Source organism: Miscanthus floridulus, chromosome 19, assembly GCF_019320115.1.
Source record: "Miscanthus floridulus cultivar M001 chromosome 19, ASM1932011v1, whole genome shotgun sequence".
Classification (NCBI taxonomy): Eukaryota; Viridiplantae; Streptophyta; class Magnoliopsida; order Poales; family Poaceae; genus Miscanthus; species Miscanthus floridulus.
The window spans coordinates 88,770,239-88,780,036 of NC_089598.1; positions in this window are offsets into that span (position 1 = coordinate 88,770,239).

The window sequence follows — 9,798 nt, forward strand, 5'->3', positions numbered from 1 at the left end:
GCCCCTAAAGCACGAGCACTTCTCGATTAGCCTCCGACTAGGCCTTCCGCTCCATCTCTAGAGCCTCCAAGGACTTCTAGAGTGTTGCCTCAGTCTCCGCCAGGTGGAACTTAGCTGGGTCAAGTCCCCGCTTGACAGCAGTTGCCCATTCCGCCATGAGCAGTTCTACCACCAACGCTCCAGTCGCCTCGGCCGCCCTGTCTTGGGACTCACGGTGAGCAGATTCTAGCTAGTGCTCAAGCTTGTCGACCCACCATGACATCGCGGCTTCCTGCTCCATCCGACCATGCTCCTCCCAAAGGAAACATGACTTGTGGATCAACGTCGCCTCTAACTCCTATAAAGCAAGAAGCAAGCACGCTGAGACAACTAGTGGAAGACCAAGGAGTTGAGGACAAATACTAAAAACACAGAAGGCTTACCTCGGCGACACATGGTAGGTCAACTAAGACCACCTAATGGATGAGCTCAACCCATTCCAAAGCCTCCTTGAGCCTCACCTTGGTTTGGGCGAGGTCGGACTCCATCGATAGTCCTCTCTCCAATAGGAAGTGCTAGAGCGCCACCTCCTCGTTGTCACAAAGGATGAACCGAGCCTTCCTCGGGTCACTGGGGTAGGGCCACACTAGCTCATGGGTCGCCCCAACCTGCTGGAAGATCCAGTCATTGCAACATTGTGTGACGACCGGACCACTGCTAGCTCCTGCGACGGTGGGATGGCCGGCGACTCCACCCTAGCACCTACCTTGCTGGAGTAGGGGATCTCCACTATCTCAACTCCATGGCCCACTGGCAGATATTCTGCCTCCGGCCTAGCCATGTCTCCTAACCCCTCCAGCTTCGAACAGGAGGGCGAGCCATGTGTTCCTCGACCAGGCGTGGCAGGGAGCCCGTTCTCCCTCCTCTCTTCTAGTGTGGCTATTGGTGGAGGGATTGCAAGGGTCACTTCTGACCCAACCTCCACCATCACCATTGGGATCACCGCCATCACTACCACTGCCGCCGTCGTACTCATGACTGGCTAGGAGGGCGCAACCCCCAGAAGGGAAGGTCACACTGCCACCAGTCTGCTTTCCCCGCTGCCCATCGTGACTCACTACAGGCTAGGCCTCCACTCCTCGCACACGGGAGGCAGGGCAATGCCCAGTCCCATCAGTCCCGAGCCATTGTAAAAAAAAGTACAGGTCAGTCGTGTTCAAAGAACTCATCTGTGAGATCGAAAAAGGAACAAAGATGCATACCTAGATGAAAGCGGCAGATGGGTCACGGCCTGTGCCCCCTCGCATCAACCAAGGGAGGAGCCAACCCAGCCGATTCCTAATTGGCCCACGAATTACCGCGACCATCGGCCCATGGTGCACCCATTAGAGCAACTAATGGGGCATCTCCCCATTGTGGGTCGTGCGCACACACCGACTCCAAAGACATGGGGGTACGAGCACACTCCTTCGACCGACTAGCATGCCCTGCCACACTCGAAGCAGGTAGGCATGAAGCCAACGATGCCTTCAAAGGGTGCGGCAACTGCGCCCACTTCGCCTCTTGCTCGGTGGTGTCTGAGCTCGCGGCATGCTTCCTTGACACAGAAACATCACCGTGACTCTTCGTATCCTGCCCACCGAGAGCAGATGTGTCCGCAGGCTCACGACACAAAACCGAGGTCACGACGATGCCCTAGTCTCCTTCATCCTCAGAGGTGCTCGCATCACCACCCATCTCCATGGGCTCCTCTGACTTGAGCTCCGCCTCCATGTCGCTCCAATTTTCATCGCCCCGTACCCACCGAGCGATCTCCTTCTCCTTCTCATGCCTCCTCCAGGCCTTTTCAGCTCTCTTCTTCTTTTTGGCAACCGCTGCCTCTTACAAAGCGGCTTGCTGAGCTGTGCCCTCTGGCCCCCTCGAAAGATGCAGTTGGGACTTGTAACCCATGAGTCCCTACGAAATGGATGACTCAAAGTCAAAATATAGGAGAGCAAAAGGGGAAAGGACACAGAATAAGATGGGAGCATACTAGATTGTACAGCTTCATAGCGTGAAGAGGTCTAGGCTTTCCTTCAAGGGACTCTTTGTCCCTCAGTTACAGCACCCAGTCGAGCCGACTCCAGACTTCATCCTTCATCAACTCCTCCAATGATGCGTGGTCAGGATCCATTGGTCCAGAGTAGGCCCACATCGGTCACCTCCACTCCGCTAGCGGAGCGACTCAATGGTGGAAAAAAGTGTGGAACACCCATAGCCCATTAAGGTCATGCAACACTAGCTTTTGGAGCTTTGCCTCGATGACCACCAGCTTGTTCTGCCGACTAGAGGGCCCCCACGACCAGCTCTCCCACCTCTCCAGCCTTCTTCTGATGAACGACAAGAATGGTGCCTCCACTGGGTTCCTGATATAGAACCACTCCCCATGCCACCCCTGATTGGAGTCGCAGGAGGAGTACACAGGGTAGGAGCCTAATGGCCTTGGCTTCTTCTATAAGGCGAAGCCCCCAACTGGTGTGGTCCTGGGTGGCTTCCCCTCTGACAAGGCTTGCCCGGTGAAGATCCACCAGAAGAGGTCCATGTGTGGCTCCATCCCGAGGAAGGTCTCGTAGATAGCGATGAAGCCAGCAATGTGCAGCACCCCTATCAGATTGAGGTGCTGCAGCTCTAGGCCCCACCCATTGAGGAGCTTGCGCAAGAACCAGTGCACGGGATATCCTAGCCCGCGCTTGTGGATGGCGAGGAAGGAGACAACCTTGTTAGCCTGAGGTCGCGGAACAGCCTCCCCTGGCACAGGAGCCCTCCAATGCACCACCTTCTTTAGCGGGAGCAGCCCCTTCTTGGTGAAGGCAGCCAGCACCACATCATCTATGTTGGATGGCCTCCAGTTCAACATCGTGCTCTGGATTCACGAACAAATCTATGAGTTCTCCTCTCCCTCGCTTTACCCTCTCTCTCTCAGAAACCGCCATAGCGCACGAACGCGCTTGGCAAGAAGGAAGGAGGAGGAGAGGTGGTAGATGGAGAAAGGCAAAGGAATAGGATGAAAACCCTCTCCCTTCCCCTATTTAAATGCGAATTGGCATGCGATGGGACATGTCCTGATTGATGGGATGCACCTTGTCCAATGAAACATCACCCGGTTAAAGCAGAATGTGGACTGGGTTGGGCCCACCACTACCACAACCTAGGCATAGGAAACAAGGTGCAATCGCATGCAAACAATCCTCCGCCTTCCTAGGCAGGGTTTGGAAGGGCCCACCGATATGATCTTCATCGAGGAGAGACCAATGGGCTACCTGAGTCGATCGGATGGCTCAGGCGACTATCGAGAGATAGGTAAGGGGTAGTGGGATGCCCCATGTGGGCTATGTTGACTTTGTCATGAATGATGGACACGGATCCCATTCGGACATATCCGATAAGAGCTCCTCAAACCCGTCACTCGAGTCATCAAGGTAACTTTACCAAACCTTCTTACTTTATTTTCTAATGCATGATCATTCATTCATCCTTTATCATACATGCATCCACACATACATTCATACAATCATTCATTCATCCATACATCCAAAGCATCACATATGCAATTAATGCATCGCAACGCTTTGTGTTGCGTCACGAAGTAGTAGTTGCCTCATTCAACATGAGCAACGACCGACCGGGGTTCAAAGGCTGACCCATGAAGGGCTTGAGGCCACCTCACATCAAATAGAACCAGGAGAGAAAACATAGATGAGCCCCAGTGGACCTCACCTGGTATGCTCACAAGCAGACAGGGTCATCTCGACCTTCTTGTTCGATTCTAACCTCGAGCCATGCCCATAGAATCTCCATTGAGGGGAGGACAGTGAGCCACCTGAGTCAGTCTCCAAAATGACCCAGGCATCTACCAGGAGGTGGGTTAAGGAGCAGTGGAATGCCACATGAGGGCTATGGTGACCCCATTACGAACGACGGACCTAGATTCTGCTTGAACATGCACGTTAGTGAGCTCACTGAGCGCATCACTCGAGCCATCGAGGCAAGCGACGTTAGCTCAGCCCCTCTGGTTATGGAAACCACGAATGGGGTAACGCACGGAACTAGACCAACCCGTACCAAACCCAATGGGGCTCAGGGGCTCGGATCGCCAGACGCCAACTTGGGAAACCAATCGACAGCGCAGGTCGTGGGCGAGACAAACATGGGAGAACACCCCGACCAGCAGAAACACAAGAGTCTGCGAACCCAAAAAGAGTACCAAGATACTCAGGCTCCAACCGACTCACCAGTCAGACGCAAGCTCGGGGGCTACACCCACTGGGTGTGCTCGCGCGCACCCGATGGCAAGTCAAAAAATCCCCTAGATGATTCTACCCAAATCGCTCAAGGGATCAGGGGCTACACCCACCGGGTGCGCTCACGCCCACTCGCTGGCAAAACGAAAAATCCGCCAGACGATTCTACTCAAATCACCTAGAGGCTCGGGGGCTCCTATTGGGTTCATAAACCTAGGATCTCTAAGGGGCTCACTTCCCAGCAAAAGCTTGGCCCAACAGATGACATTACAAACGATGCGCAACTCCTGGGCTAGCCTAGATACGTAATGATAGGCCAGAAGGGTGATCTAGTCTCCAACCGAAAGGCCTGGCCAAGGAGGGGACGACATGTGCTTCTAACTCTGACTCGCTTCTCCGACCGAAAGGCCTGGTGAAGGGTCGAGATGGCGGACTAGAGGGGGGTGAATAGTCTTTTCTAAAACTTAATCGCGTCGGCTAACCGATACAAATGCGGAATTAAAACTATCGGTCTAGCCAAGACTACATCCCACTATATATGTTCACTAGCACCTTGCAAAGATAACAATTTATGCAACAAAGGTACCGGGCTAGCTAGAGCTCTCCTAAACAATTCTAGGAGCAAGGTTACACAAACCTATGCCACTAGTACTTTAAGCAACAAGGGAGCTCCTACATATGCTAGTAAGCAAAAGCACAAAGCTAACTAAGCTCACTAGCAATGCTCAATAACAAGGCAACCAATGCCTAATTAGAGAGCGCAAATACTTAGTTACACAAACTAAGCAATGTGACTAACAAGGTTACTAAAACCAAATTAGCCACGCAAGGGAGCTACTTCTATGCTACACAAGCAAGAAGGTAATTAGCAAGCTACACAAGCTATCTAATTACAAGAGCAACTACACAAGCTTAATATGTATAAAAGTAATTGCAAGCTTGTGTAATGGGGATGCAAACCAATGGGAAGAACAAGGTTGACACGATGATTTTTCTCCCGAGGTTCACGTGTTTGCCAACATGCTAGTCCCCGTTGTGTCGACCGCTCACTTGGTGGTTCGGCGGCTAATTAGCATCACCCGCTAAGCCCGCACGTCGGGCACCGCAAGAACCTACCCCTTGAGTGAGGGTAGCTCAATGACATGCTTTACTAGAGTTGCTCTTCACGGCTCTCGCGGGGCGAGCACAATGCCCCTCACAAACACTTCTTCGGAGCACCACACAAGCTTCTTGCGTGCTTCGACGGAGACCACCACCAAGCCGTCTAGGAGGTGGCAACCTCCAAGAGTAACAAGCACCACCGGCTTGCAACTCGATCACCTAGTGCCACTCGATGCAACCTCATGATGCAATCGCACTAGAATCGCTCACTCACACAATCGAATGATCACTATCAAGTATGTGTGAGATGGAGGGCTCCCAAGCACTCTCAAGCATGGACACAAAGTCCCCTTAGGTGCTCCACCCCAGCCATGGCCGAAGGCCACTTCTATTTATAGCCCAAGGGCTAAACTAGCCATTACCCCTTCACTGGGCAACGGTCGGGCCGACCGAACGCTCCAGTCGTGTTGACCGGACGCTGGACCTCAGCGTCCGGTCGCCCACAGATGGCCACGTGTCCTGGTTCCAACAGTCACTTGACTTGACCGGACGTAGTAGCTTTCAACTGACCGGACGCTGAACCCCCAGCGTCCGGTCGTTTCCAGTAAGGTACCGACCTCGACCGGACACGTTCGGTCACACATGATCGGATGCAGCCAGCGTCCGGTCACACTCCAGCTTCTGTGTCATCATACGTTAGCCTGACCGAATGCAGCCTACCAGCGTCCGGTGCTTTCAGACCCAGCGTCCAGTCAGTTGACCGACGCCAGCATCTTCACGATCAACTCGTTTTCACTTCTAACTTCTTCACCCTTGCTCCAATGAGTCAACCACAAGAATTTGCATCCGGCGCAATAGAAAATAGGCATTCCATTTTCCCGAAAGCGCCACCTCCTTTGTAAATGTGCCAACACCACCAAGTGTACACCACCATGTGTATGTGTGTTAGCTTTTCACAATCATTTCCCAAAGGATGTTAGCCACTCAACTTGCCACGCCACTCGATCCTAGCGACAATGCAAAGTTAGATCACTCGAGTGGCACTAGATGACTGATATGCAAACAAGTTTGCCCCTCTTGATAGTACGGCCATCTATCCTAAACCCGATCATAAACTTCTCTACACACCTATGACCGGTGAAATGAAATGCCCTAGGTTATACCTTTGCCTTGTGCATTCCATTCCATCTCCTTCAATGTCGATGCAACACATGCACCAACACGATCAACAATGATATGATCCACTTCATATCATCACATGATCATATTGGTTCATCGATCTTGATTCTACTTGCTCTTCACCATTGCCATCATCCATTGGCGCCAAGTCTTGCTCAAGCTTCACCGCCACGCGGTCCATCACTCCAAAGCCTTCGACTTGCCCTTCACGCTTTCAACCGATCCATCAAGCCAAGTCTTGTCTTGATCTTCTCCACCTTGATCACATGACTCAATGTCATGTCTCATGTGCATTTAAGCTCCTTCATCATCACAAGTGTGAGCTTTGCAACATTTCCAAGCCATTTTCACCTTCATGGCATATGTTGCTCACACACATGTACCTGTGGACTAATCACCTGTGTATCTCACATAAACACAATTAGTCCACCTAGGTTGTCACTCAATTACTAAAACCAAACAAGGACCTTTCACCTGGCTAAGGAGGAGATGACACTCACTTCTGACTCTGACCCACTTCTTCAACTGAGAATACACCAAACCTCTGCTTATGGCTCTTCTCTGACCGACGCGGTTGGAGCCAACTGGAACGACCGACCGGGGACACCCGCTCGGTGAGGACCCAAGAAATCAAGCGGAGCAGATAAGGTATGGCGCTCAAGTCAACTGCAATACCAAGGACTGTACCCTGCACACCTATAGGACAATACTGTTAGGCCATGCTAGAAGGGTACTTTGTAGCCTTCCAAACATGTTAGAACACAAAAAGTGTTGTAGGCGTTGACATTTGTCCTATAGTATGGTAGACACCGACATTTGCCATACCAGAAGAACACGATGGAGCCTGCCACATGCATCTGGGCATCAATAGTATTATTGGCGCCAATAAACTATCTTGTACCCAACGGCGTGGGCAACAAGACTAGAAAACACATACTATCTCTCTCCTAACTTTTAAAGCCGTCCCCTTCACCTATAAAAGGGGATGCGCTCTCTCCCAACATGTAACACCCAAAATTTTTACCACAAATTAGCAATTTATTCTTATCCTTTAATACATTTTCTAGGTATTTTAACTTAGGCCAAATAATAAATAGTGGATAAATAAAATAAACTATAAGGTTTAGAAACTTGTTTGCTGCATTTATGCTGGTGCATATTGGTTTTGGATGAGTGTAGGGTTAGATGAATTGAAGTTGAATTCAAATCACATTTGAATTTGACTTAAATCTAGGAAATAGAGGAAATAGATTTGGAAAATGATTTGACTTTGAAAAATTCATCTTTTTCCATTTTGGCCCAACTGAACCAGCCCAGCCCCTTTTCCTTTTCTTTTTTTTCCCGCGCTGGCCTGCTTCGGTGGCCTGTCCCGGTGGCCTGCCCGCAACTGCACCGTGCGGCCTGCTCGCTTGGGCCCGCTGCTCCCTTCCCACACTGAACCGCACCGCGCGTGGCCCAGTTTGGCGCCCCGGCCTGCTCGGCTTTTCCCACAGCACGTGGCCAAGCGCCGGCTAGCTCGGCCCACCGCTCGGCCTTCATCACCCGAAGCCACCGCGTCACTCGCCCTCTCTCTTTCTCTCTCGCTGCGCTCTGGCCCCACCGGTCAGCGCCCTTTCCTTCTTTCCTTTCTTCTTCCCTGAGCTTCCTTTCTTTTCCCCCGGCATTTTCCTTTCTTCGGCCGCCGATGGCGCGGCCATGCAGGGAAGGCCACCGCCATCGCCCCCGCATGGCAGGTGACCGAATCCACTTGCTCCCCTTCCTTATTCCACACACCACCCGGCCTATAAAACCCCGAGTCGACCCTGCCTTCTCTCCCCATCTTCGCCCGCTACCGAGAGCCACCGCCACCGGTGAGAACCCCCCCCCCCTTCCGAGCGCGAACGCCGACGCCAAGGTCACCTGAAGCATCGCCGGATCTTCCCGCGCCCGTAGGTACTCCCCATTTCGTATTTTGGCGCTGTTTTGCCTGGCTACACCCTCACCCGCGCTCTCTCTCTCTCTCTCTCCAGTTCGCGGCCACCGTCGATGACCCGCTTCGGAGCTCTCCCGGACGCCGCAACCACCTCCAGAAGCCTCATGGTGAGCTCCTCCATCTTCCTGTGCCTTCCTTTCGCTGCTTCGTGTGCTAGAACGCCGCATCCGTGAGCACCCGATGCCACCGGCCATGGCGCCCTCGCCGGAGATGAGGTGCAGCCGCCGGTATCACCTGCACGCGCCCTACGCCGTTAGATCAGAAAGGAATGGCCAAGATTAGAAGTACCGATTGGTTAAGTGGCCGGTCCACCGTGGGCCGTAGACCTAGTCCACACCGCCGCGTCAACCGGTCCACAGAGCCACGTGGCACACCGCACCAATCCTATGCCACCACGTGTCGACCCGTCAGCATCCCCAGTCAACCCGCAGTCAACATCCGGTCAGCCATGCACGTTTTGCAGAAAAGCCCCCGCTTTTTCCAGAAATCAAACCGCGGTCCAGTCCAGTTCAAACTAATTTTTATTTAGTCCTGTTTTTATTCATTCAGGTCCCTGAAGTTTCCAGAAATAGTAAGCCCGATCTAGATTTCATTTAAATTCAGATTTTTAATTATTTTAATTCGAAAATATGTTAGTTTATTTACAGAATTGCCATTACATCTTATTTCATGCATAACTTTCACGTTTTAAGTCTGATTTGAGTGATTCTTTTGCTCATGTGTTCGTAGAAATGCGTAGAACAGATCTGTAAGCTTTTCAACATATATTTTCACTGTTTGGTGTACTGTTCTAATAGAGTTCTATCTTGTATGCATGTAATGATTGGAATGATGCTTGATTGATGATTGGATCACGATTAGAGGGTGAGCCATTCGAGGTGACTGAGGACCCCCAGCAGGATCAGCAATACTCCCAGGACGACTTTGAGGAAGGCAAGTGTACCAAAGGCCCCTTATTACCTATGAGCTACTACCACTTACATTCATGCATGAGTTTAATTTGAATTGCCTTTAAGGACTTTACCTAGATGATTCATTGTACCACATATCCTTGATACCTGGGTTTATTGGGTAGGCATTTTGGATAGATGCTGCAGCGCTTAACATGAAGTAATTGTTAAACATATTTAAAGACTATATGCAATGTGATAAAATGGAACTTTTTAGCAACAGATAGGGGGCTGGAGTACGGGGTTGAGTACTCTAGTGCCTCTCCATAAGGACTTTATCCTGAAGCGGCAACCTAGGAGGGACCGTATAACCCCGAGTGTCAAATGGCTCTGACTT